The sequence below is a fragment of the Silene latifolia genome, chromosome 8 (genome assembly GCF_048544455.1).
Source record: "Silene latifolia isolate original U9 population chromosome 8, ASM4854445v1, whole genome shotgun sequence".
Classification (NCBI taxonomy): domain Eukaryota; kingdom Viridiplantae; phylum Streptophyta; class Magnoliopsida; order Caryophyllales; family Caryophyllaceae; genus Silene; species Silene latifolia.
This window is the reverse complement of record NC_133533.1, coordinates 64,362,384-64,390,230: the sequence shown is the minus strand read 5'-3', so window position 1 is coordinate 64,390,230 and position 27,847 is coordinate 64,362,384. Positions and strand designations below refer to the sequence as shown.

Here is a 27,847-nt window from a genome sequence, read left to right as displayed (position 1 = left end):
GCATGGTTTCAAGGGTCACCTTGGAATAAACGGTAGCCAAGGAGTTATCACACCACAAGGTACTCTTGACTAGGCCTTAATGTATGGGTCAAAGGATACTAGCATGACACATCCTAGGGTGTTCTACAAGTATTCTAACAAACAAAGTCTTAAGAAGAAAAAGCATCTACTAGGGCCTATATACACTTGTCAAGTTTCCCAAGTAGACGGTTTCGCAAAATTTTCTAACATGCAACTACATGCCATGATGAAACTTATCATATATACATCCTAATGCAAATGATTCTACCAACTAATATGCCATATAATCTAAATGCAAGTCCTAAATTCACATTGTTTTACCGCATCAATCAAAATAAAGCCACATAGTCATTAACATATAGAGGAAAAAGGAGATTGGAAAGATCATATCATGCGGTCTTCAATATCCTCATGTCTCGGATGTGGCGTAGTCGATCAATGTGAACAAGGATAGAACAAACATAATATATACAACAATATATACAAGTCTACACTACAAAGGAAATGAACTTGTTTTTGGATTTTCAAATTTTTAAATTTTTTTGATTTTTCGAAATTTTTTGATTTTTTGGATTTTTTGAATAAAAGTTAAGTTAGAATTTCCCATCCTCACAATAATATGGGCATTGTCCTCAATGGCCAATATGATAGGAAATTATGCAAGTATGATGCATGAATTCTATACTAAATGCAAGCTATACTAAGCTACACTACATGATGCATAGGTTTTTCTTTATGACGGAGAGCGTAATTTAGATTACCTCCCGTTGCGTATGCATGTATTTCCCCAAACCGAGATAGACATTATTTCTAATGTCTTAAATTATGGGGTAGTTCATGCACACAAGATGCAATGCATGAAACTAAATGTTGTCATTTTGGATTTTCCATGTGGAAACAATAAAAGAACACCTTAATGGAGCCAAGGTGTTAGTCCTCTATGTTGCTAGGACTCTCCAAACTATGATCAAGATAAAAATAAAGAAAAAAGTAGACAAACCTCAAGAGGGTAGGAGCCTCCAAAGCTTGCTAGTCCTCCACCATATCAGCATTGTCATCATTTTCCTCCATAGAAGCGGACTCATCTCCACTCCCCTCTTCACTTCCTTGATCATCTTCATTAGCCTCTTCTTCTTCATCTACCTCTTCATCAACGCCCTCATCATCAACGACCTCATCATCGACATTCTCATCTTCACCCGATCTTTCACCCCTAGATGTGCTTGGAAAGAAGACTTCCCTATCCGCCCACCTAGGCAAAGTACATGAAGGATCAAGTAGTCCTTGCCTAGCTAAATGAAGGAGGGGTGGATATTGGGCCAAGTATGCATCTACTCGATCATTGTAAGCTTGTTTATGCATCTCTTGCATAAGTAGAGTCATATAGTCATTGCCCACTTCAACATCTTTGGGTTTGAACTCTTGATATTTAAATGGATAGGGTGGTGTGACAATGGAGGAGGAGGGATCTTCAATCTCGCCCCTTTGTTGACGGATGATGTACTCGGCGTCCTTTGAGAGTGGGAATAGGTAGTTTGTTCGATGAGCACTCAACCGGCATATCTTGGAAGGCAAAGTGAAAGATCTAGCATCATTGGTTAGCCACCCATAGTTGGTGTCAAGAGAGTTATGCTTGATCCACTTGTACTTGTTAATCATGGCATCCATGTCAATGAGATGACCCCCTTTGATCGCCACATAGGTGTTATCCTTGTTGAAATTGGCGTCAAAGTGCTTGGCCAAGAGAGTAACTAGACCTCCATTTACGATAAAAACGGTGCCTTCCTTACCACAATCAACATTGAGCCATCTTTCCACCAAAAGCCTTAGAGCATTGTAAGGCTTAGTGAATTCCCTTCCGACATTTAAGGCCGACTCAAGTAAAACACAATTGAGCTTTGTGAAGTGATTAGTGTCTTTTCTTGCAATTATAGTATTCCCGATGACCTTGTGCCACACTCTAATGCCCGGATGGTGGACTAATAGAGCGCGACAAGCATGAAAGCTCACAAATTTCTTCCCGGAAATTGCCTCCAAAAGAGGAGCGGGGTCATATTTTTCGGGCATCTTGTGATAATATGGTGTATCACTAAGGCCTAATGCTTTACTCAAAACATCAAAGGTGATGCGCCTATTCACATTGGCAAGGCGAAACTCGATGTATGTTCTAGTCTCTACCTTAGTCACTTTCAATGAACTTAAGAATTCCAAGGTAAGGGAGGGGTATGTCAATTCTCTTGTAGTAAACAATTTTCCCAACCCCCATGGCTTCAAAGAAGGCTTTTGTTTGTTCAAGGACACCCAATTTGTTCAAGGCATCTTCACATATGAATTTGGTGGGCAAAATGGCTTTCTTAGCATACTTGGCAAATGTATCCCTATGGGATTTAGAAATGAAAATTACCTCCGGATAGTTGGGTAATTGGGCAATTTCCGGAGTTGTTGTTGTTGTTGCTTCCAAGGGAGGATCTTGTTGTTGTTGAACTTCCAAGTTTGCATTAGCAACCACCATAGCCATTGAAGCTTTCTTTGCTTGAAGGCATTGTTGCCTTTTTGAGAGTGCCTTTGCCTTGAGTGCCTTTGTTGCTCCTTTTGTTCTTGCCATTGATGATTATACCAAGAAAAGATTGAAAATCTTCAATTTCCAATTATACCCAAATTGATTTTAAGATGAAAGGATTTGTCTTTTCATTTCAAAAATTGACTCAAAGGTTGAAGATTTTGGTGCTTGGATTGATTATTATTGTAAAAGGAGTGATTAATTGTTGTTGTAAGGAAGTTTGAATTTGATTTTGTTGAATTTGGTTGAGGAAATCTTGTTTTTGGTGATGGAGAGGATGAGGGTTTTGGGATTTTTAGGGTTTTTGGGTAGTGTTTGAATGAATGAATGAATGAAATGAATGTGGGAAGGGGTATTAAAACACCCGAAATTTTCAAAACTGCAGGGGGAAGACGAGCGGATTCCCGTCGGGACGCTCGGATTCTGCTCAATTTGGCTTCAGGAAATCTCCCCTAAAGACGAGCGTCTTTCAGTGAAGACGAGCGAATTCTGCAATTCAGGACGAGCGGATTCCCTTAAAGACGAGCGGATTCTGTTACAGCGAATTTTCTTAATCTGCACTGGCAAAAAGACGAGCGTCTTCTTGCAAAGACGAGCGGATTCTTTAGGAACGACCGTCTTCTCAGCTGGGACGCTCGGATTCTCTAACAGACCAAAATTTTTGATTTTGCAGCTCATTTGGACGGACGGATTCTTCCACAGACGCTCGGATTCCTATAAGACGAGCGGATTACCCATAAGGACGCTCGGATTCCACCTGGTCTACCCGGATTCAGTTCCATCCGTGCACTTGCATATCCCGTGTCATTTTCATTCTTCAAATCCCGTGTTCTTCATTGTAGGGGCACTACAAAGGCATGAGTAGCCTAGGCAATTGTTATCCCCACACTAAGTTAAAGCACTACACATCAATAAAATCATTAGTCCCTCCCTCACTTCACTCAAAAATGATAAATATCTTGATCAAGGCATAAAAATCCAAAAATGACAAAAATGCAATGTAAGAATTAAAATGCAAGTTAGGGAGTTAGAAATATTTACAAATGGTGGTTTGGAGAGGACTCCACCAAACTCTCATCCTTAGAGAGATGTCATGGGGGCATGTACAAGGTGTTGTTGATGTTACTCAACACCTTGAAGAAGTATTCAAAAGCTTGTTCATTGTCATGATAAAGATCCTCAATAGATCTTTGCACTTGTTGTCCTTCATGTTGGTCTTGATCGATAGCATTACCAATATAGGGATTGAAAATCTCTTCAAACTCATCGTCCCAAAGACCGCAAACTTCATCTTCTTGGTCACTAAAGATCTCTTGAGTTGATAGAGACAACTCTCCCACTTTCTTGTTTTGGCCAATGAGGCCCTCTTCTTCATTGCTTGACTTTGGTGAGCTTTTCAAGCTCTCTTTGTCACAATTCACTTGCTCTTTTGATGGAGCATCATCGACTTTCTTCTTCCATTGGAATTCCGACTTCTTCCTATCATCCTTCCGGCTATAATGATCAACCATAAAACATGGTTCATGCAAACGGGGAGCTCTCATGGTCTTGATAAGATTGAAAGTTATGCTTTCATCTCCCACTTCTAGAGTGAGCTCTCCATGCTTCACATCTATCACCGCACCCGCGGTGTGCAAGAAAGGTCTACCTAGAATGATTGGAATATTGGAGTTTTCTTCCATGTCAACAATGACAAAGTCCACCGGGATGAAAAATTTCCCAACTCTTACGGGAACATCTTCCCATATCCCTAATGGTGTCTTCGTCAATCTATCGGCCATTTGGAGTGTGATATTGGTGCATTTAAGCTCTCCCATCCCTAACCTTTTACTCACCGAGTACGGCATAACACTCACACTAGCCCCTAAATCACATAAGGCTTTGTTGATCGTGGTGTCGCCAATGGTACACGGTATTGAGAAGCTTCCCGGATCTTTAAGTTTTGGAGGTGAACTCCCTTGAAGTATTGCACTACTCACCTTAGTGAAGGCGATAGTCTCAAGCTTCCGGATCGACTTCTTCTTTGTGAGGATGTCCTTCATGTATTTTGCATAGGCCGGCACGTGATTGATTAATTCCGTGAAAGGAATCGAGACTTCCAAATTCTTCACAATCTCCATAAATTTTCCAAGTTGGTCATCAAGTTTGGGCTTGGCTTGACGACTTGGAAAAGGAAGTCTAATCACAATGGGTTCCTTCTCCTTGGCCTTATCTTCATTTTTTGTTTGAAACTTCTTCTTTTGATAGTTCTCCATCCTTGGAGTTTTGCACGACTTCTTCTTTGTCACTAGCTTCCACCACTTCATCCTCAACTTGCTTCTTCGGTGCTTCATACCTCGTACCACTTCTCAAGTGAATGGCACTAACCGTTTCATGTCTCGGGGGATTACTTTGAGGTGGTAATTGCCCCTTTTGTCTTTGTGAGCTTGAGGATGCTAGTTGAGTCAATTGGGTTTTCAACATTTTGGTGTGGGCTAGGATGTTGTTGATGGTGATTTCCTTTGCTTGACTATCCTTTTGCATTTGAGTGAAAAACTCTTGTTGATTCTTTTGCATTTGGAGGACCGCTTTTTGAACATCAAAACCTTGGTCATTTTGTTGATTGTATGGAGTTTGATTTTGGTAACCTTGGTTTTGGTTGTAAAAGGGTCTTTGATTTTGGTTTCTCATGGGAGGTAGGGTGTATGTTGGTTGAGGGTTTTGAACATTTTGGCTTTTGTATGAGAGATTTAGGTGGAATTTGGTGTTCTCATTGTAATAATTTGAATAAGGGGTACCACTCTTGAATGCTTGAAAAGCATTCACTTGTTCGTTTGTTCCTGTACATTCACTTTGGTCATGTCCCAAAGTTCCACAATTCTCACATATCCCACTTGGGATTGATGAAGATGCCGTCATGGCATTAACATGATGCTTTGGTGATTTTGAGGCTTCTTCAAGTCTAGCCATAGCTTTTTCGAACTTCAAATTGATGGTATCAATGTGAGCACTAAGTTGAGCACCCATTTGAGTAATAGAGTCCACTTCATGCTTTCCTCCTCTAGTAGCCTTGCGAGGTCTACTATATTGTGAATTATGGACCGCCATTTCCTCAATCTTGTTCCAAGTTTGATTATCGTCAACTTCGGTGAACATTCCATTTGATGCCATGTTGAGAATGTTTCTTAAGTCTTCATAAAGACCATTCCAAAATTGTTGTAAGAACCACTCGCTAAGTCCATGATGAGGACATGAGCGACAAATTCCTTTGAATCGCTCCCAAGCTTCATACAAAGATTCTTCATCTTTTTGCTTAAAGCCCGTAATTTGAGCTCTTAGCATGTTAGTCTTTTCCGGTGGGTAGAACTTTTTGTAGAAAGCTAGAGCCAACTTCTTCCAAGAATAAATTCTGAGGGTAGCCTTATCAAGGCCTTTCAACCATTGTTTTGTGGTGCCAATTAGAGAAAAAGGAAATATACTACAAAAAAAACACGGAAAACTGACGGAAAAAAACCGTCAGAAAAGCCTGTTTTCCGTCAGAAACACGTGTTCCTGACGAAAAAACCGTCAGCAATAAAGCGTCACTACAATTCGTCACAGAAAACGGGTTCCTGACGGTTTTTCCGTCAGTAATTCGCATTTTTGACGGAATGCTGACGACTAATCCGTCACACGTCTTATCTGGGATTTGGCAGAAAGTCAACGTAAATTCAAAAATTCTGACGGAAATTCCGTCAGAAAAGTCAAAATTCTGACGGAATTTTGACTTTTCTGACGGAATTTCCGTCAGAATTTTTGATTTTTTTTTTTAAAAAAATATTTTTTTTCCTGCCAAATATGGCTCACAACAGCCAACTTCAAAAACTGACCAAATTTTCAGCAACAAGACAAGAAGTTTCGCGACATTTTCAGCAAAATATCTCTGACATGGTGTTTTACGGAAGCTTGAAATCGGAGTCTCTGCTTTGCACCAAAAACAATCTTTTGTAAGCAAATCAAATTTGGCCACACTGTGAAATTGATCGACCGCCGCAACAAACAAAAACCGCGACGTCAAACATGATGATAGACTGATTACTGGAGGCGGCTATGACAAAACCATGGACAAGTCTCTCATAGCAAAAATGGATGTGGAGGGAATTATAGAAGCAGCTCAAGGATAAAGTCGCCAGTTTGAAGCCGGTACATGGAGAAGTCACATGAAGCGTTCTTAACTTCGGTTTGGACGCACTCCATTCTTTTGGTTTCGGAAAAAATATTTGTTAAAGATCTGGAAGTAGTAGTGTGCACTGTGCATCCCCATTTGGTCATGCCTCCCTCTGTTCAAATATGCAACCTATTAGTCATCCATACATTTTAAGCACACAAAGACCCATGTATGTCCACAATATCCATGTTGTCGTTTGATTAGATAAAGGGATGAAGGTATATATGGAAATACCAGTAAAGGAAGAAAAGAAAAAGAGATGGAAATAGCAGCAAAGGAACAAAAAAAAATAGAGAAAAGCACCTAACAGCTACCCGCCAACGTCGGGATAGAAGAACCTAAAACGTGATAAAAAACCTGTCCATATTGAGCTCATCATCTCATGCTTATGAAAGTTCCTTTTACTGCTATGAAAGTGAAACACAAAATATCAGTGAAGGAAGACAAGTACAATACCATCTTATGAAAGTTCCTGCTTATCTTCATATAGACAAGAGTCAAAACTTAACAGACTACCACTTTCTAACACCGCCTGAGGCTCAATACCATTTTCTAAAACCACCTACTGGTCCATGGGTCTGTAAAACAGATGCACGGAGTTTTTATGTTGCATTCTCAAAAAATATTGCCAAGGTCTCGAGGTGAAAGAGTGTTTAGACAAAGAATACGCATACAAACTTGTTATCATGAGCAAAACTTTAACTTTCAGTCCAAAACAAACGTACCTGTGTTAAATTATTGACTTGAATATTAAATCTTTGAACAACTTCAATCATGTCTTTCTTTGTTGACATTTTTCCTACAACTGACAAAATATTGTATGTTCGGACTTGAGAACTGATGGTGACAATCGAAGGGACGCTAAGCGAAAACAGTTGTTTATTTTTGAAAAATGATGTACCAAATATTAGTTTAACAATAGTAGCATGAGTAGAACACTATAAATTAAATTGCTTTGATGAGGTATAAATATAGCCATACACATGCATCTACGACTATACGAGTATATACATCCACGGTGCTCAATGAAATAGTGTCGAACTCATTGTGATTGATGAAGGCCACACTACACCGGTGACACCCGCCCGATGGTCAAATCCATCAAAGCACATAAGAAAGTAGAAAATTATGAAGAAACAAGTTAAAAAGATAGAAAAAAAAATAGAGCGATACTGAACAGATGAGTAGAAGTGCAAAAACATTGTCATATACACCTCAGATAGGTAAGATAGGTATACTGCCATATACAAATGTTCCAACATAACAACAAAATACATCAAGCTACTGAGTAATACTCCGTAGTTACTAACTAAAGGATCCTTTACCCCTCTAATACTCAAAAATTTAAAACACTCTGAATTCTATAATTGCAAAGGTTTTTGAGTTTTGACTGGCCATGTTTAGCGAATGAGTAATTATTGTGTGCGATCGTCGTAAGGTGCGATGGATAAAAAGTGAAAACTTTATGCTAAATAGTGATGACATCTTACTTAATATGGAGTGACTAACGTGTCTATGACAAACTCAACAAAATGATGAGGTTTACTCCATTCTTCCAACTAATTAATAACCTTACAGCAAAAGAGTTCCTGGTTTCCAAAATTCCAATTGGCTATCACCACCCACCTCGCAAAAGAGTATGGTTAATAAATATATAGGTACTAACATATGAACAATTCTTCACTTTAACTTAAATTTCAATAAATAGACCACATGTTTAAACATAAATTGCACATGGATAAATTTCAATAAATAGACTCACACAAATTATCCCAGATAAGGGTGTTTGATGAATTGGTAAAAGTAGCTTAGTTTCCCTGGAAAAAAAAACAAGAATGGTATTATATGTACCCAACATATTTCATGTCTCACCATAAATTGAAATTATCAAATTCAAGTTTACCCAAATTGGAAAACAAAAAAACTAAGCAGATAACGAATTCAAGTTGTAGCTACAAAAATCACAAAGCAACTAACAGTATATTCAATTAAAAATTGAACAAAAATACAATAATTACAGTTATGAGATGTTCAATGCTTAGAATGTTGATATTGTTTTGAGAATACCACTGAAATTCATCATATAACAAAAAGAAACACAAACATGAAGAATCGAAGTACCTGACTTGTTCTTAGGGTAAGGTGGCCGGTCCAGCAAGGCCGCATAGTGGCCGGCGGAAGAGAAGGGAGCCGGAGGGTGGCCGGAGGTGAGGTGGCCGATGGTGGTGGGGAATATGGTGGGTGTCGACACAGGGGGTTAGGGTTTAGGAATGTTAATTGATTTGGGAAATATGATAGGAAATTAGGAATAGAGGAGTCACGCGTCTTTTGTTTCAATTATGTTAAATGACTTCATGACGGAAATGTCGTCAGAATCCCGTATGAATTTTGTGACGGAAATTCCGTCAGTCATTCTTTGTCCACATAAGTTTTGCAGGTTCTCTATGATATAGAAGAAAACATCTGACGGAAAATCCGTCACTAAATCACCTTTTTTGACGGATTTTCCGTCAAGAATTCGTCAGGTTTAATTACCGCCAGTGATACTGTTCAACGCGCCAATAATATCTGACGGATTTTCCGTCAGAACTCATTTTCCGACGGAAATTCCGTCAGTATTCCGTCAGTTTCCCGAATTATCTGACGGTAGAAAAAAACTGTCAGATTTCCCGTCACTATTCCGCGTTATTTTAGTAGTGTAAGACCCATCGAATTTGGTCTTGAGTTACACCGGTTTGAGAAATCGCATCACAATAGTCACAAAAAGTCTCCATGTGAGAGTGAGGGTCTTCACTAGGCATCCCCCCAAATTGCCTTCTTTCGACTAATTGGATAAATGCGGATTTGGCAATGAAATTTCCGGTTAAATGTTGTGGTGTGGGAGTACTATTGGGTAGGTTCTCCTTGGTTGGTACGGAATGTGATGAAAATTTAGGCATTGTGGGTTGATTTTGTGTTGAATTTTGTGTTGGGTTCTCCTCACCTTCTCTTGCAAAAGGGTTGACGAACTCAATAGTGTTTGGTTGAATATCTACAACCTCACCAATACCTCTCAAAGTTCTCCTATCAAGTATTCTATTGTTTGTCAAATTCCTTTCAATTTCGTGATCAAAGGGTAACAAGTTACCTTGTGATCTTCTAGACATGCAAAATATCAAACAACTCAAAAATAATTAGAACAAACCTTGAGGAGTTTTACTTCCCCAAGGCAAAGAAAGACACAACTAATAACAATCTAAGAAAATATAAATCAAGTTAACACCGTCCCCGGCAACGGCGCCATTTTTGGTCGGACTCCCTTTGGAGGTTTAGTTTTCGATACTTGTCGTTAGGAGCACCTAGACCAAAACACAATTTATAACTCCACAAACAACTCTACAATTAGTAAAGAGGCAAGTAAAGGTCGGATCCCAAGGGACGGGAATTGAGATGAGATTTTCAATTGCAACTAGCGATGTCTAGGGGTGTCACAAATTGGGGTTTGAATAGAAGATCACTAAACTAAATAGCAATAAAAGTAAACAAGCAAGATGATTAAAAAGGGATGTAAACATTGATAAAAAGCACTAGGATGTCATGGGATCATAGGGGATTCATGGGAATTGATCATACAAACATATTCTCAAATTATAAGCAAGCAATTATTGTTGTGATGGATCGAGTTGGTTTATATCTTACAATCCTAGGAAAGTTTGGGTCCCGGAGCCGAATCGATTAGATTGTACAACACCTACAAGTCGACTTAATCTTCCCTACTCAACTATATGCATGGTCTAATGAGACTCGAGTTGGTTTATATCTTACAAGTCTCATTGAAAAGATAGGTGATGGGTAAAAAATGCAAGGATTCATAGGCTCGCATTTCATCAAACATAACATGTGCATAAGTTGAGATCACAACAAGCAATCAAATAAACTATGAAAACATATTAATTTAAGCATGAATCATCCCCCATGTTGGTTTCCCCTAATTACCCATTAACCCTAGCTAAGGAAACTACTCACTCATTATCATGTTGAACATGCTAGCAAGGTTGTCAATCATACCAACAAAGTAAAACATGATGAATAAATGAAGATAATTAACAATAATTAAAAAGGGATTAAGAGAATTATACCTACTAATGATTCCAATAATAAAGCAAAGAATAATAGAAGTACTTAATGATTGATTGGAAGGTTGTCAATCTCCCAATAATAACTCAAATAATCTTCAATTACCCAAAATGAAAGATGAACAAAAGAGACATTTAGGAAATGAGTTTTGCATTAAAACTTGATTAAATGTTGATTACAAGATTAAAGAGAGATTAGATTGATATAAACTACACTAGAGATTGCTAAGAAGAACATGATAATCTAATTAGACTAATGGGGTATTTATAGGGGGGATTAGGTACATAAATTAGGGTTTACTAAGGGTTTAAATGACGATTAAGTCCTTGAGGAATCGCCGGTCTCAGGAGAGACTCCGGTCTCCTTTTCGTCGGTCTTTGAAAAATATGCGCATCCTTCATAAAACATGTAGAAGACGAAATAGCTGTCACACAATCCGAGCGTCCAGAGCACGGGACGGGCGGATTGTGTTCTTGTTGGACGAGCGGATTCGTGGGGTGGACGGGCGGATTGTGGTGGTTTTAGACGAGCGTCCAGCTGAGGAAGAAACTCTGATTGCTTGTTCTGGAGGGGCGGATTGTGGGCAATCCGCTCGGATTCTCTGTCAGCTTCTTCCTTTCTTCTTTTCTTCCTTTCTCTTCATAAAATCCTTGAGGATTTCCTCGGGGATGCAAGGATCTTTTCTCATCATTGCCTATCTACTATAGTATGTACAAAGGCCTTCTAATCTTGTCTTCTCTTTGATGCTTGGTCATTGAATTCAATCAATTTAGCTTCATTTTGCCATGAAAATGCAAGGTTTGCACTCCTTTCCTACCAAGGGATCAAAACCTCAAAGAATATGCAAAACAAAGGACTAAAGACAATAAATGACCTAAATATGCACTAAAAAGCATGGGAACAGTGCTAATTCGGGGACTAAATATGCTCAAATTATGGTCACATCAAAGCTGCTTGAGGATCGAATTCTCAGGAGCTCTTGGTTGAGTGTCTACTTCCGGGACGACTTGGTCGTTTGGAGCGACCGCTGAATTGTTTGGGTTCTGATAGGGGCGTCCGGACCGGGTAAGGTGACCGATCTCTTTCAACCGTTTCTCTTTCCTTGGGAGGATATAGACATCTTCAACATCATCTCTCCAGATGCCATTGATTTCAGGATCTCGAAGGCGCCTTGCAGGGGTATTCTTTGGTAGGCAATTTTTGTGACGGATATTTCTGTGAGGGTAATTTTCGTGGGGTTGATTATTATGAGGGTGATTATTGTGAGGATAATTATTGTGAGAATGATTATTGTGAGGTGCATGGCAGAATGATCGCGGGAGCAATCCGTCCTGGTGAGGGTAGTTTTGGGCGCTCGGGGGACTCTCCCTCGGGCGTGGTGGTGGAGGATTGAAGATAAGCCAGCGGTAGGCATCGTCAAGTCGAGTAATCCTCTCGGAGAGGCTGGCTATGGCTTCCTCAACCTGTTGGAACATGGTGAGCATAGTTGCGGCACTAAACACAAATATCTCGTCTGAGGGATCTTTCTCCAAGGTGTTCACCTCGTCATCAATTGGCAGGATGAGGTGAGAGTAGTTGATGCCTGTCGTTGTGTGCACCAAATATAATATTTATAGTCCAAACTACTACTATAGCTAGTGGCAGTCAAGGTCGAACCACAGGGAGACGATGCAATTAATAGTTGTTTTATTTAAGTCTAAAGTAACAGATGTGAGGGGGTTTGTTTTGAGTTGATCTATAACTAAAGGCAATAAATGAAAAGTAAACTAAGCTAGTAGATGAAATCAAATATTAAAAGGGTGCTAAGATGGTCGGTTCACTATAGTTTCGGCGGCAGAATACTAGGTAGGTCTAAAACAATCACGTGAGACGGGAAAATAAGAAGTCCACTCGGTCCATTCTTACAGGTAGCATCTTTCGATCTAGCTACAGGTCCCTAATATCACTAATGCTAACTTTCGTCCTGAAAAGTGATTTAAGTGTCTAAATTAACTTATCTTTTGATCTCATTAATCTAGTCGTCTTAATTAGGTAGGCTATCTCCCTTCCCTATCTTTCGATCTTTATTGGGTCGGTCAATTCCTAAACATTCAACTAGTCGCGTGCACTCGATTCGTCAAATATAGCAATTAAATTAATTAAAACGAAGCTAATCTCACGTGGCCAGTCGATCGACCAGGGAACCCAGTCGATCGACCATGGCGCGATTTCAGGTCATACTATTCTAATGCCGCCTACTTCTACAAATTCCCTACATCCTAGCACAAGGGGTTTAGCTACTCTTACTGGAAATAATAACAACAACAAGATTAATAAGTAAAGCTAACGAATTCATGCTTAAATTAATTAAACGAACAATTAACATAAAACGATAATTTGGCTTCGGGAGATCTAACCTAGCAATTCTAAACTATGAGCGAATTAAAGCAATGAAACTGAATATAAGAACATAAGAGTACCGTGAAAGGAATTGCAGAGAAAGGATCAAAACCGAATGCAAAAGTAACTTTATTAATGGAAGAACAGACTAAACTAATGATTATTGAATTGTATGTAAAGAACTAGATGATGAAAAATGGATGCTTAAAACTGAAACCTAAGCTACGTTATATAGGAATACAACGTAGTTCTTATTTCCCAAAACATAATTACGATGGGCTTCAAACTTCTCGTTCTTTTAATTTGCGTCAGAGTTACGGTTTGGTCGATCGACCACTGGGACCGGCCGATCGACTAACCCTCGCTATACAGTAGCTTTTGCATGTCGTGCTCTGGTCGATCGACTATAGGAGGCAGTCGATCGACCACTCTAGCTGGTAGTCCGCTTCTAATTCGTCATAAAGTTGTCTTTTAGGCCTCAAAATGCGCACCAAGTTCATTCCTTATGTAAATACTTCATGTCAAATGTAATGCAAGGTACTCGGGGACGGATTTAGCTTGATTTCCGCTGGATTCTTCACATTTCTGCAATAATGTACAAAAACACGAAAGTAGACGGAAATAGGGAGAATAGTAGCATAAACTACATAAATGAGCTCTGAAATGCGTGTAAAATAGGGTGTAAAACATCATATAAAAGACACACATCAAACTTCCCCAAACCGAACCCTTGATTGTCCCCAAGCAAGAACTAGACTCGATCCTAAAGACCTAATGGAACGAGTTCAATCTCATAGCGAAATGGAAACCGAATAGCCTAAACCAATTTAATGCAACAACTAACAATCAATTGGCAATATGAATCATGCAAACGAGTTATGAAGTCGTTAAAAAACCTGCTGAACCGTCAACCTTGCAAGACCTTTAAAATTGGACTCTCACGGGTCGCTCATATCACTCAATGAATACGGGAGAGTATATGTAAAAGATAGAAAGAAGTAATATTGTAATGACACTCACCTAACTATGACCTATAAGAACATGCCTCCAGTCTAATATGAAAGTAATCTCAACAACCGTACATATGCATTCCAACCAAACAAATGACCATGACACATGCCGAGGTAAATATGGATATGTGAGGTAATGGGTAAGAAGAGGCTAAGACAAATTTGGATAAAAACGGAGTTAAGAGCCAAGCTAGTAACTAAGGGAACCAAATTATAACAACATCCCACTTCTTACTCAAACTTTCAATCGAAACGGTGCTAATAGCAAGCACAAATCTCACAATCTCCATAATTAATCAACTCCCCATAAGATACAAATGAAACATGGGAGCAAAAATCGCCATTTGATAAAGACTTTGAATTATGCGATTTGATTCTCTTTCTCGGGTTTCAGTCGATTGACCAAAATGGGCAGTCGATCGACCGTCCTCTACAGTACAGCATGCGTTTCTTTTTTTCTCTTTTTTTTTTTTTCTTTCTTTTCAATTCTATTTTTTTCTTCTTCCTTTCCTTCCTTCTTCATTTTCCCAACAACATCTCAAAAAGAGCATTAACTACTAAAAACAAGGTAACAATCCCAAGAACATAAACTACTAGCTTGACAAGGGCAGGCTAAGTGTAGGATGTAGTAACGGGACAAAAAGGCTATTTTTGGCAGTGGGGAGCTTATGGGCAAAAAGAATAAAGGAAACCTCTTCCACATGTGTCAACAAACCACAAACCGAATGCATACAGGTATTAAGGAGATTAAGTTCATATTTATGCACATTTATGTAACATGTCTCATAAGGAGTAACTACTCACAATCCTAGATAAACCGGTCATGAATGTCACCAGTTATAGGCTCTAAATCTCAGAAAATGATGTAGTTTGCCAATAATCTAAGTCAAGCATCAAGATTCAGCGAGTAAATTAACGAAAACTCGTAGACTATGCATATGTGATTCTACTAATAACACGTCAATTAGCAAGGCTTAGGCATAAACGGCTGAAAATGCAATATCATCATTGAAATACTACCGTTCCGACTCGAACAATATGCTAAAATAAACGTGATATTTTTTCGAAATTTTTTAAATTTTTCAATTTTTTTGTTTGGATTTTCTGTATATATAGGAAATGAAACAACAATGCAAGACAAAAATGTAAACGTGAATGCAATAAAATGAAATGCGACGCAAAACCCTTCCCCAAACCAAATCACACAATGTCCCCATTGTGCAAAATCATGTAATGAAATAAAAGGAAAACGGGAATTTGCGAGAAAATTAATTAAAAAGGACATTAAGTTGACTCGGAAACTCACAAGACTTTAAGCGCAGCAAAGGAAACCTCCCCAAACCAGCGTGAGCTAGGAGGTTTCAAGAGAGCAGCATGCTACCACCAGGTACCGAAAAGACAGAAAATACCGCGCGTAAAATCGAGACAACAATTTACGAAACGCAAAATTATGTTTAAAATAAAGAAACGGAAGAAAACAGAAATGAGTCGGAGAATAAAGTGGAGAAAAGACACCCTCAACTCCGCAAATCGACCAAACACAGCAGGGGGGAATGATCGAAAACAGGTACAGCAGCGAACATGGTCGATCGACCACATCACCCAGTCGATCGACCAGAGTGAACAGGAACAGAAGCTCCTGGAAGTCGCAGCTCAGTCGATCGACCATATTGGCTAGTCGATCGACTGAAAAACCCGCTGTAGGTTTCTGATTTCTTCAATTAACTCAATAAATTGAGCTAACATGGTCTATAAACCTGCAAATACACATAAAAACGCGCCCAAAATTGCGCAAAACCCAAATGTAAAGTCTAAAGTGTTTAAAATCCTAAGCAAACTTATTAAAATGCGAAGTCTCGCGCACACAAAAGCAATAAAAAGAAAGTTTAACGAAAGCAAATAAAATGAATGGTTTTTGAAAAAGACTTAATCAACTAATAGTTGATCAAGAATGGCCATGGAATGGCCTACTTGCTCGGCTTCTGGCTACAAGAAGTAGCCTCTACAGTGCTCATCTTCTCAGCTGCACTCTTCTCAACTCCAACATCCGCAGAACTCAACGGATCAACAGTTTCAACATCTTCCCAAGCAATGACCTCTTCTGGCTCATCAGAATCCAAATCGGACTCCCTCACTTTGACTGGCTCCTCATCAGGCTCCTCATCTGTGCCATAGCTAAGACATCCTAAACCGCCTCTTTGAACGATTGGCTCCTTCACAGCTAGAGCAACATGCGGCTCTTCCTTCCCCAAACCAGCTCCTGCAATATCCAAAACAGAAGAATCTTCCTCCAATTTGCTCCCAATCTGGGGCGGAGGTGTTACAACAGGAATAGGCAAAGAGGCAGGCATGTCAGAAAGCATAAAATAGGATTTCTTTTCAGAAACCGTATTACAAGTGACTGGCCACATAGGATCCTTCTTCTTAGCTGTCTGGGCAAAGACAATAGAGTGTTTCCCTACTTTGAAGGTCAATGTCCCTGAGCCAACATCTATAACTGCACCAGCAATGTGCAGAAATGGTCTACCTAATATGATAGGAATGTGGGCATCCTCGGGCATATCTAGTACAACGAAGTCAACAGGGAAAAAGAACTTTCCTATTTGCACAGGAATGTCCTCTAAGACTCCTATAGGCTGGACCGCGGAACGATCAGCCATCTGTACTGTCATGTTGGTAACTGCAAACCTAGTCAACTTCAACTTCCTAGCAAGAATCAAGGGCATTACACTAATACTGACTCCTAGGTCGCACAAGGCCTTCTCAATAGAAAAGGTGCCAATACTACATGGGACTGAAAAGCTACCTGGGTCTTCTAGTTTATGAGGTGCAGTATGGGTCAAATAAGAACATGACTCCTCAGTTAGTGCGACAGTTACACTGCAGTTTCAAGTGACTTCTTTTTAGACAAAAGTTGCTTCATAAATTTCATGTAAGCAGGCACTTGATTAACTAATTCAAGAAAAGGAACTTGCACATTTAAGCTACGAATAACATTTTCAAATTTATTAAACGATACCTGTTCCTTCGTCGGCACCAATCTCTCTGGATAAGGGGCTGAAAGAAGTAACTTAGCCCTCTTCTCTAAGTCTCGCATGTCGGCATCGGTGGACTTAGGCTGAAAATCCACTACCTTCTCCTTGTTGTAGCTTGAACCTTCTTCAGACCGTCTCAAAAATGAACCATTAATCGTCATCGGGTCATACTTTGGAACCGGGACTGACCCATCAACATTTGGGTCTTGCCTCAATATTTTCGGAGTAGTCGTACCCCAAAACAAGTGGTCCCTCAAGTTATTTGGCATTGGAGGACGAAAAGACTCACCATTAGCAGCGTTGTCAGTCGATCGACCATGCATGTCAGTCGATCGATCCCGACTTCTACAGAATGGTGTGTCACTTCGCGGACTGGTCGATCGACTGGGTATGTCAGTCGATCGACTGACATACCTGCTGATCGTCTTTTTCTTGCTATTATTCGTTACAGTTTTCTTCTTGCTTGGTTCCGCCTCATCTTTTTCAGTAGCTTCCTCGACCATGGCGGGCCCGTCAAGGGTAGACCCACTCACTACTACAGAAATCATGAAGGACATCGGACTTCTAGACACATGGACATCGGATTATAGGCCGATGTAGAGTTCAGTCCCGTCCATATGGGGTGTAATGGACATGGGACTTTAAACCGATGTCCATTAATATATGCACATCGGATTTTTAAATATATCCAATGTCCATATGAGTAATGAACATCAGATTTTAACATTAATCCGATGTCCATATGTGTAATGTACATCAGATTTTTATAGAAAGCCCATGTCCTTTGAAGCTAGAATTACATCGAACTTTTATAAATCCGCTGTCCTTTATATTGTTTTTTTTTAAAAAAAAAAATTGAAAAGAGCAGGCCAATTCATATTGCATTACACCAATTTGAATGCCAAAACATTAATACAAAACATGCCAATTGCCATTCAACCAAAATGATCGATTTCAATTAATAAAAACCGATCCCAATAAACATACAACGCAACCGTCTCCGTCATCCGAATTCAACAACTAACGAACAACAACAAAGGGCATAACAAATCCCAGCCAACATAACATACGGTCTTGCAGATCATGTAATCAGTTTTTCAAAATGCAACTACCTAATACATTACTACGCTAGCTAGCTATCTACGACTAGATATTGAGAAAATAGTTCGCCCACAAGTCCCGAACCTCATCTAATTCTTCTTGTGAATATGGCGTGGTGTCTTGAAAAATCAGAATGCATATTAATGACAATGGGGCGATCAGACATGGCCTCACAAGGGCGACTTCATATAAGCTAATAATTAAGGGAAGAGGGTGCAAAGAATAGCTCATTGAATTGGCGCGGGTTCGCCCACAATGCGTATAGGCAGCAGGTCAAAGTAGGATAATTACTTGAAAAAATACCGAGTTTTGCTATAATGTCGAAACTGACCTCATTGATAGCTTTTGTTGGATTAGAACGCGTGACGATTTCCAGTATGTACCTCATGACGTAGTACCCGCATTCTACAACACCTTGTTGACGAGCACACTAAAACAACAACTCGACAAGAATTAAACCAATAACACAAATTCAGATAACTAATTCAAATTACTAATTCAAATACGATGAACTATTACGTATATTATGCAACTAGAAACTCTAGCCTATACCCAAAGCAAAGTATTCAGATAACTATTAAGGTATTAATTGGTTGTTGAACACTATACAACCGTCTTATAAGAGAATCATTGTTTGGTATGAAACAAAAAGTAAAAACATACTGGCTCATTAGAGTTTGATACTTGTGCTATCTTCAGTCCCTTCTATAATCTGTCATATGCAAATTTACAAACAGAAAATGATAGCAGACTGAATTAAGAGATGTCTGGTAAGAATAGACAAAATTGATCATAACTCAAAGGAACTATAAGAAATTTTCAGAAGTACATGAATATTTTTGGAGATGTCATGTTGTAAGCTTATAACAATACAATAAAATTGATCGAATATAAAGCTCACCGTTATACCCAACAACTAAGATGTTCCACTAATCACCAACTTTAAGGATAATCAACAATTTTAGAGATAATTGAGAAATAATTATCAGTAGAGATTGTTAAGAAAATTAGAGTAATAGGAAGATAAGAATCTACCTAAAGGCAACCATCACTAATCGAGAGATGTGAATATGTGATTGCCAGCAGTGAAAAACATACCAAACAGCTTAGTGAAAACCTTCTTCACTTGGTCCACAAGTTCAGTCGTCATGCTTAACAGGTCCCGATGCAGCAATCACCTGTAAAAATATGACATAAATATTCATACTTAAATGAGAAAAATAAAATCAGCGAGGTCGTGGTGAGCGTAAGATACAATTCTAGTGAGTGGCTCCAGTGAGAAAAAGATACAATTACAATGAGCGGTATGGTGAAAATCCCGAATCACGATGAGTACTTAACCATGATAAATCAAACTCAAAAATTAGGGTTTAGAATTGTAGAGAAAATCGAAATCAATCCTTTGAAAATATTAGAAAAGTGTGAGGCAAAGATGTGTACTTGATAATCTCATTTCAAGAACTTCGATGAGCATTAATCCCATCATTAACCTCCAATTACGCACATCTCAAAATGATAAATGTTAATCGTGTAATACAAACGCAACTAAAATGTAAATGAACAAATTCTCAAATAATTCAGCTACAAAAACAGAAATACAAATCACGATTATCACTCAAAATGAGAATCTTACAGCAACCAGGATGGAGAATGAGTACTCCCTATACCATAACATAACATATCAGTCCTGTCACCCACAAAAAAAAATTTACAACTTTTTGCCAAGCGAATCTATTGGCATATTTTAATAAGTAGGACTAACTAAAGTAAAACAAACATATATATCAAGATTTAATAATAAGAACGAATGTAATTTAGAGTAGAGAATACGGAAAAAAAGTGATACGTGTGATTAAATCCTTTGTGTTTAAGTAATGCTGCTGAGAGAGAGTACTGAGATCAACCTCCATCAGCTTGTAGAGTTTCAAATCACAATTTTAAGCAAAAAAATTGACTTTGAACAAACACAGCACACATGCCATTATCAAGGAGGGCATTGAGTTTGGTTAGTGTCATTATCATACAACAATCAAGTTTAGCATAATAATCATTTTTGTTGTTCATAAAATCATAGTACAATATAAGAGCTTCAAGTAAGTCATAGTCCTTAATACCAAAGAATCAAAATCGATCAAATAATGAAAGAAAAACAGAACGCTACCTTGGTTGATCCTGGTTGTGACATCCGAGGCCTCTTGAAGCTGTGAAAAAAAATGGCAGACCCCCTGTTCATCAATTACGAAAATATGATATTGAGGTAATATCTAACATAATCAAATGAGACATATAAAATCTATACAAAAAAGCCCAATAATTGCGGCATATATACAAAATACTGAGGAAAGCACATGGAATACGAATATATTGAATACAAGAGATGTGAAACGAGAAACAAACCTCAGTTCTATCCATTTCCGTCAATTTTCCTCTTTATTGTAAAAATCCCCAATTTCTAGGGTTTACTAAAGTAAAGACCTTAAACTAGCAAAATCAACCTGCAACTTTCAAAGAAACAAGTAACTTTTTCGATTAATATGCGGAATTCAAACCCTGACAAAAATAAATCCTCAAAATTTTAGAGTAATGTGAGCAAACCCTAGAAATTTCGGACCGGATGAAGAAGAGCGAAAAGTGATGGTGCACGATTGCGATGCGATATACGATTTAAGGCGGTTGGTGGCGGTTCTCGACAGTCGACGAAAGACGGGTGATGGAGATTACTGATTAGTGAGGGTGATGGAGATTACTGAGTGAGGATTGAAGGGGTTTGTTCAGTTAAAAAACATGGGGGGTTGTATCTTTGTTTTGGTTTTGCTAAATAGTGAAGTACGGTGTTTATACTCCATAGATTAATAGATTAATAGGATTATTATTATTATAAAGAATAAAGGAAAAGTCAGATGGGTTTCCGATTTTTTTTTTTTTTTTTTTTTTAATAAATGTAGATAACTGTTAATATAAAAGGCGTTCTCTATTCTTTCTTTTACATAACGCTTATCTAAGAAAAGCGTTCTCTTTATTTCTAGAGAACGGTTATCCAACTGGGCCGTTCTCTATTACGCGTTACTTATTCCTTTCTTTGTAGTAGTGAAGCAGCAGCAGCAGCAGCTAGGATTTTGGGTTTTTGATCGGGTTTTGAAGTGAAGAAGCTAAGGTATGAACGATGAGATAGAGAAGAAAGGGATGATCGAGTAAGCTAAGGGTTTGGGTTTGGGTTTGTCTAAAAAAAAGAATGATATGGAGTAAGTATAATAGATTGACTCAGTATGCTAGTGAAAATAATTTGGGGCAGGGGAATTGTTTTCATTTTGCGCCCAAATTGAGGATTATATGGACATGGGTTGTAATTTAATCCGATGTCCATTATAATGGACATGGGTTGAAAATAACAACCAATGTCCATATAATATAATTACATCAGACTTTTATAAAAATCCGATGTGCAAACTTATTACATCTGTTTTTTCAAAAAATCCGATGTCCATCCACTGATGTCCTTGATGAATTCTGTAGTAGTGACTCCTCAAAGTAATAGCATTAAGGGTCTCCTTTTGATCCGTCTGCGACGGTAAATGTCCTGGAGCTCTTGTTGCACTCTTGCTAGCCAATTGAGCAATTTGGCTCTCCAACATTTTCATCCCGGCCTCTCTAGCTTGAGACTCTTTCAGCAACAAATTTTTCAACTCGGCAAATTCGGAGCCATGTGGCTGTTGCTGCTGAGGGATATACGGAGGCTTTTGATATGGCTGCTGCTGCTTATGAGGGGGCACATAATTCTGCTGCTGCTGCTGCTGTGGAGGTGGAGTCGGATTTAGGACATTTTGGCTACTCCACCTTAAATTCGGATGGACATTCGGCTCCAAATAAGTGTTTGTCTGCCTATAATGTTGAAAAGTAGCACAAGACTCATAGGAAATGCTTTGCAGTTGTCTGAAACATGTCCTTCTCCTCCACATCTCTTGCAGACGAAAGGACCGTCTCGAAACAAAGATTCACATGATAGATCCCTCCTTTTGAAGCTCCTTCCAACTCGTACTTATCAAATCTCGCCGTAAGAGCCTCTAATGCGACTACGAAGAGATTCAAAGACTTCTCCTTTGATTTCCCCTGGAATTTCCATACTCAGCTTTATGGGTGGCCAAATCATCAATAATTTTCCACCCCTTAGTTTCTCCAACATTCTCCTGGAATCTACCATTAGCTGCCGCATCCAGGATAGCCCTCTGATCGTCATAAAGCCCATTATGAAATTGATTGCATAGACTCCATTTCTCAAACCCATGGTGCGGAATAGTTCGCACCAACTTCTTGAAACGGACCCATGCCTCATGAAAATTCTCATCAGGACCCTGTTTAAAGCTCGTGATCTGAGCTCTAATGGCATTTGTCTTCGAGGCAGAGAAATATTTCTTGTAAAATGCTAAGGCCAGCGAATTCCAATCAGTGATTCCATTAGCAGCTCGATCCAAGTCTCGGTACCATTCCCTTGCAGCATCACGAAGAGAGAATATGAACAGAGTCTCCTTCACCTGGTCCTGGGTCACACCGGTTGGTGGGGGTATGGAACAGCAATAATCAATGAATGTCTTCATATGTTTGGCTGCATCTTCATTTGCAGCTCCCCCGAATTGGTTTCTCTCAACCAAGTTGATATAAGACGGTTTCGGCTCGAATTTTCTATCCGTCCCTGGTAATGCGAATCCCTAATAGAGATTCTCAGCTGTCGACTCAGAGTGACTGGCTATACTTGCTTCCTCAGCCATGTCTGGAGATGTGACGGCCTAACCTGAGGAAGTAGAAATAGGTGACGAAGGTGGATCCTCCTCAAACAGCTCGTTCTCGTAGTAACTAGACAAAGTACTCAACTCTTCCTCTGTCGGCAATACTCTAGATGATCGTCTCAACTCACGCAAAGTCTTCTCAATCTCAGGATTGAACGGTAGTAATTCACCACCATGTGACCTGCGCATAAGAAGAAACTATAAGTAGAATATGAGAATAGTTTAAGGAACAGATGTCCCTTAAACTAAGAGAAAGACTAAAATAGAAACAACTAAAAATTTTAAACAATTGCCTCCCCGGCAACGGCGCCAAAATTTTGATGCCTGTTGTTGTGTGCACCAAAGATAATATTTATAGTCCAAACTACTACTATAGCTAGTGGCAGTCAGGGTCGAACCACAGGGAGACGATGCAATTAATAGTTGTTTTATTTAAGTCTAAAGTAACAGATGTGAGGGGGTTTGTTTTGAGTTGATCTATAACTAAAGGCAATAAATGAAAAGTAAACTAAGCTAGTAGATGAAATCAAATTTTAAAAGGGTGCTAAGATGGTCGGTTCACTATAGTTTCGACAGCAGAATACTAGGTAGGTCTAAAACAATCACGTGAGACGGGAAAATAAGAAGTCCTCTTGGTTCATTCTTACATGTAGCATCTTTCGATCTAGCTACAGGTCCCTAATATCACTAATGCTAACTTTCGTCCTGAAAAGTAATTTAAGTGTCTAAATTAACTTATCTTTCGATCTCATTAATCTAGTCGTCTTAATTAGGTAGGCTATCTCCCTTCCCTGTCTTTCGATCTTTATTGGGTCGGTCAATTCCTAAACATTCAACTAGTCGCGTGCACTCGATTCGTCAAATATAGCAATTAAATTAATTAAAACGAAACTAATCTCACGTGGCCAGTCGATCGACCAGGGAACCCAGTCGATCGACCATGGCGCGATTTCAGGTCATACTATTCTAATGCCGCCTACTTCTACAGATTCCCTACATCCTAGCACAAGGAGTTTAGCTACTCATACTGGAAATAATAACAACAACAAGATTAATAAATAAAGCTAACGAATTCATGCTTAAATTAATTAAACGAACAATTAACATAAAACGATAATTTGGCTTCGGGAGATCTAACCTAGCAATTCTAAACTAAACTGAATATAAGAACAGAAGAGTGCCGTGAAAGGAATTGCAGAGAAAGGATCAAAACCGAATGCAAAAGTAACTTTATTAATGGAAGAACAGACTAAACTAATGATTATTGAATTGTATGTAAAGAACTAGATGATGAAAACTGGATGCTTAAAACTGAAAACTAAGCTACGTTATATAGGAATACAACGTAGTTCTTATTTCCCAAAACCTAATTACGATGGGCTTCAAACTTCTCGTTCTTTTAATTTGCGTCAGAGTTACGGTCTGGTCGATCGACCACTGGGACCAGTCGATCGACTAACCCTCGCTATACAGTAGCTTCTGCATGTCGTGCTCTGGTCGATCGACTATAGGAGGCAGTCGATCGACCACTCTAGCTGGTAGTCCGCTTCTAATTCGTCATAAAGTTGTCTTTCAGGCCTCGAAATGCGCACTAAGTTCATTCCTTGTGTAAATACTTTATGTCAAATGCAATGCAAGGTACTCGGGGACGGATTTAGCTTGATTTCCGCTGGATTCTTCACATTTCTGCAATAATGTACAAAAACACGAAAGTAGATGGAAATAGGGAGAATAGTAGCATAAACTACATAAATGAGCTCTGAAATGCGTGTAAAATAGGGTGTAAAACATCATATAAAAGCCACGCATCAGTAGTCCAAAGTTGGTTCATCATTGGAGATGGCGTGGATTCCGAGAGGATTTGCTTTGTTGTTCGGCTTAGTTGGTGGGGGTAAGGGCAATTCCCATTTCTCAATCATGTCTTGGATGATGTGTTTGAGTTTGAAGCAGGTTTCTGTATCATGCCCTTTCCCTTGATGGTACTGACAATAGGCATTGGGGTTCCAGAAGCGGGAATTCTTAGCATCGGTCGGATCCGGGGTGGGTCCGATTGGTTGTAACTTTCCCTGGTCCATGAGCCTCTTCAGGGCACTTGCATAAGTTGACCCTATATTAGTGAACACTCTTTGGGGGCGCTTAGCTCTCTTAGTAGATGGTTCAATGAAGTTGACCTCATCGATCCGGTTGAGGTGGATCCCTGGTAGCCTTTGCCAGTGGTCTTGGCTAGGACACCCTTTCGGAGGTCATCTTCAATGCGTGCCCAGAATTTGCAGATCCTGGAAGGTCTTAATATTTTGATACCTCAGTAAGTTGGCATACACTGGGCGGAGATTGTTGACGAACTTTTCCACCAAGGTTGATTCACTCGGCTTGCTGACCAGCTGAGTACTTACCCTCCTCCAACGAGTTAAGAACTCGGTGAATCCCTCCTTGTCGTTCTGGGTTAGGACCTCAAGGGTACGAGTATTGGCTTGGATTTCAACATTGTCAGCTTATTGCTTAGCAAATTCAACTGCGACTTCATCCCAGGTAGTAAGGTTCTTCGGGTCAAGGGAGTAGTACTATTGGCGAGGGATCGGTTCCAAGGATTGATGGGAAGATCCGGGTAAAGAGCTCCTGTTTGACCCCTTTTATGGCCATGTAGTCTTTGAAGGCACGGATATGATTGAGCGGGTCCTCCACTCCTTTGAACTTAGGTACATCAGTCAGGGTAAAGTTGTCGGGTAGTTGATCCCCAACAGGTTCAAACCTTCGGTTGTTCTCAAGATGGATATTAGTACCCCGGGCTAGGAGCTGTTCTTCTAATAGCTTGAGCCTTTTCTCAGTTTCAGTCATAGGTGGAGTGTTATGTTCTCCAGCTTCTTTGTTTTCCAGGGTGTCGATACGGGTCTCGACACGATCCAGGGTGAACTTAAGAGCGGTGAGCAGGCTGGCTAGCTAAGCAGTCGTGACATCTCTGTTGTTATCATTGTTGTTGTTGTTGACAGACGAAGTTGAAGAAGGGGCCATGGCTCTGAGGCAGAAAAACGGCTCACATTACAACTCAATTCGACACGGTTCAAAGATTGAACGCGGAAAACACAAAGTACGAGACAAAGATCAGACTCAGCAAGACGAGGATGACCGTGTGTGGTACCTCGGTGCTGACTCGATTTATGACGTGACGGTGTTGACCGAACCTTTGACACGTGTCCATCGTAGCGGCGTGACGCCATTGGACGATCTCGTGGTGAGAAGACTCATAAGTGAAGACCCATAAGAACGTTTGCTTCGACTCGATAGACACGAGGCGGAACTGGAATGGTGGACTGAAGTTTTCGAAATACAAATTTTCAAAAAGATTCATTTGTCGCTTTGTGGACGGCTTCCGAAGATAGAGATCTCTGCAAGTCGGTCAGTTGAAAGGGTTGTCTTAAGTTTATTTGCAAAAGACGGTTTGATTTTGAATCGGCTCGGAAAACAAAGTATTGCCTCCCAAGACGGTTTTTGAAATTCAAAATTGTATGTTTTGAAAATCGAGTTTGAAATGTTTGAAGAGGTCTCGGGGACAGTGCATGGTCCTCGGGATCTCAAAAGTGTCTCGAGAAAAGGGTGTGTGCTTTTCTCGGGTTTTAAAAGAACCATTGTCGGCGCGAGACGGGTCAAAGTCCGTGTCTAGACGCGGCGTTTAAAATCCGTAAAAAGGTGATTTGAAATGGTTGTAAAAAACAGGTTTGAAAATCGTCATTACGACTGCCTAGAAAGGCGTGTTGAAATGGTTATAAAAATCGGGATTGAAAATCATCATTACGACGGCCTAGAAAGGCGTGTTGAAATGGTTATAAAAACCGGGTTTGAAAATCGTCATTACGACGGCCTAGAAAGGCGTGTTGAAATAGTTATAAAAACCGGGTTTGAAAATCGTCATTACGACAGCCTAGAAAGGCGTGTTGAAATGGTTATAAAAACCGGGTTTGAAAATCGTCATTACGACGGCCTAAAAAGGCGTGAAACGGTCGGGAAAAGACCGAGTTTTGAAATGGCCATTGTAACGGCGCAAAAAGGTGTTTTTGAAAATTTGAAAATGACACGGAAGGACTTATGATCAAGCAACACATAAGCACTCACAGTTCATTATATTATGCATTATGCTGACACGGGTTTTGGCTTAGAAGGGTGGGTTACACACCAAGCAATCAAACTCCGATTTGCGAGAGGGATACCAATCCAAACAAAATGTGTAAGGAGGGTGCCCTAGCCTCGTGCTCGAAAGTGATGAAAGCTCTTTAACGAAACAGAAATGTGTGACGTCAATTGTATGCTTGACTCAATCGGGATTCAAAACGCGGGGATGAGAAAACTCACGCCGACGAGACGAGCCAATCGGTCGAAAAGGGTTAGGTTGTGGGCCCGGACAAGGAACCCGACCGTGACCGTAATATCAATTAATGCATTCCAACCAAGACCTCGTTCAAGTCTCACCATCTAGGGATCACAAAGACGTAAGTGTCCTAGTTTTACCCAGCGGAGTCGCCAATCTGTGGACATGGCTCACCTGCAGGTCTGGTTCGATCTGCGGACGTGCAGCGGTCTTTTGAAAGCCACGCTCGGCGGCGTAAAAATGCTTTCGACCGGATCGTTTTGGATCGGTCAGTTTCGTCTCGGTAAGGGTCTCGAAA

General features: G+C 39.7%; 1 long non-coding RNA gene and 2 other non-coding genes across 4 annotated transcripts; 2 read left to right on the top strand and 1 right to left on the bottom strand.

Annotated features, from left to right (window-relative positions):
- The first annotated feature begins 5,795 nt into the window (after positions 1 to 5,795).
- Positions 5,796 to 5,902, top strand: LOC141597728 (small nucleolar RNA R71). Its single transcript, XR_012522948.1, has one exon. It is a non-coding gene; the product is annotated as a small nucleolar RNA R71 (small nucleolar RNA).
- A 492-nt stretch (positions 5,903 to 6,394) lies between these two features.
- LOC141594389 (uncharacterized) lies at positions 6,395 to 9,179 on the bottom strand. Of its 2 annotated transcripts, none has more exons than XR_012522170.1 (4): positions 8,889 to 9,179; positions 7,493 to 7,572; positions 7,071 to 7,171; positions 6,395 to 6,879 (listed from the first exon to the last, which is right to left on the bottom strand). It is a non-coding gene; the product is annotated as an uncharacterized LOC141594389 (long non-coding RNA). The 2 variants fall into 2 exon arrangements; XR_012522169.1 differs by lacking the exon at positions 8,889 to 9,179 and adding an exon at positions 7,749 to 7,833.
- A 13,504-nt stretch (positions 9,180 to 22,683) lies between these two features.
- LOC141597943 (small nucleolar RNA R71) lies at positions 22,684 to 22,790 on the top strand. Its single transcript, XR_012523151.1, has one exon. It is a non-coding gene; the product is annotated as a small nucleolar RNA R71 (small nucleolar RNA).
- Positions 22,791 to 27,847: the final 5,057 nt, after the last annotated feature.